Source organism: Pteropus vampyrus, unplaced genomic scaffold, assembly GCF_000151845.1.
Source record: "Pteropus vampyrus isolate Shadow unplaced genomic scaffold, Pvam_2.0 Scaffold156, whole genome shotgun sequence".
Taxonomy (NCBI): Eukaryota; Metazoa; Chordata; class Mammalia; order Chiroptera; family Pteropodidae; genus Pteropus; species Pteropus vampyrus.
In genome coordinates, this window is record NW_011888937.1 from 2,296,674 (window position 1) to 2,298,036 (window position 1,363).

Consider the following 1,363-nt stretch of genomic DNA (forward strand, 5'->3'; position numbering starts at 1 on the left):
TATAATGTGGTTCCTCATCAGAATTTAACCACAACTAGCAAAATGAATGTTCAATACACAAACATACAACTCCTCTTCAGCGAACATAAATGTTCCTCCCAATCAAGGCTGAGTTTGCCACATTCCTATATTGTTTAGTAAATTGATTGATCAAAGATCATTTGTTGATTGTGTTTTTGTCCCTAAGCCTCAGCCACAGTCTTGGCTTTCTGTCTTGACCTACTGGTTAAATCTGATTATCAAATGATCTAGCATGCTTCTTGGTAAAGCCTAGAATGTCTTCTATGTCCCATATTGACTCATGAAGTAAGTACTGGATTTTGTATACTCTATATGTAATTAGTGATACTTCATTAACTTTAAATTTCTCAATTAACATTTATTGATTTATGCTAAAGTAGTTGCTCTCAGTGATCTTAGTCACCTTAGTTATGTTTATTTAATTATTCAGAGATCCTTGTATTTCTTAACTGGCTAGACTTCACAGCTCTTTTTATTTCTTATCTCTAAGCTTTAAAAAAAAAAAAAGAGTTGGTGAGGCCTAAAAATGAGTGACAGAGGTATTCAGGCCTTCATTATTAGGATGACAAAACAAGCTGTTGAGAACTCTGATATTATACCACAATAAAAGGGAGAAGTTTTTGAGACTTTCTTGGTAAGGAACTCAAAAGAGAATGACTTTAATTATTTAGTTTGTATATACACCAATCTTGAAGGTGGTGTGAATTTTTAATTAGGAGATACAATGCAATTATGACCTCTTAAGAGAGAAATGATAGCAGTGTTAGTAGCTCTCAGTGATGAATTACTTCAGATGAAACATTTACTGATGTTTTCAGGTTATATTTACTTTGAGAGAAGCCATGTTAAGTTAAAGACTATTACACTATAGCTCTGTCATTCTTTATAAAGACCTTCCTGGAAGCTGGACTTTTAAAATGCTTCAGGAGCAAGAATGGAAAAACACCCAACATATATAGGAAAAGATAAAAGGTTACTATTGAAAAGAGCCAGCGACATCTCCTGAATATAAATCTTCTCTTCATTAATTTGCTTATAATAATTTCCTTGCTTAAAGTGACTTTTCTATTTTGGTAGACTATTATCCTTCAAGACCCTGCTTAGACATAACTCTTTACTGAAGCCGTCTCCAATTTTTTCTCTTCCTTCAATTGCTATAAATTCATTCACGCCCTCATTTATTCATTCCTTCACTCTCTCATTCATTTAATAAACTTTTCTAGATTATTTACCAGGAATTGGGGCTATAAATACCAATAAGACTTAATCTCTATCCTCCAGAAGTTTATAATCTACTTCAGGAAGTTCACATGTTTGTAAAAATAAGTGTGAAACTGTCAAA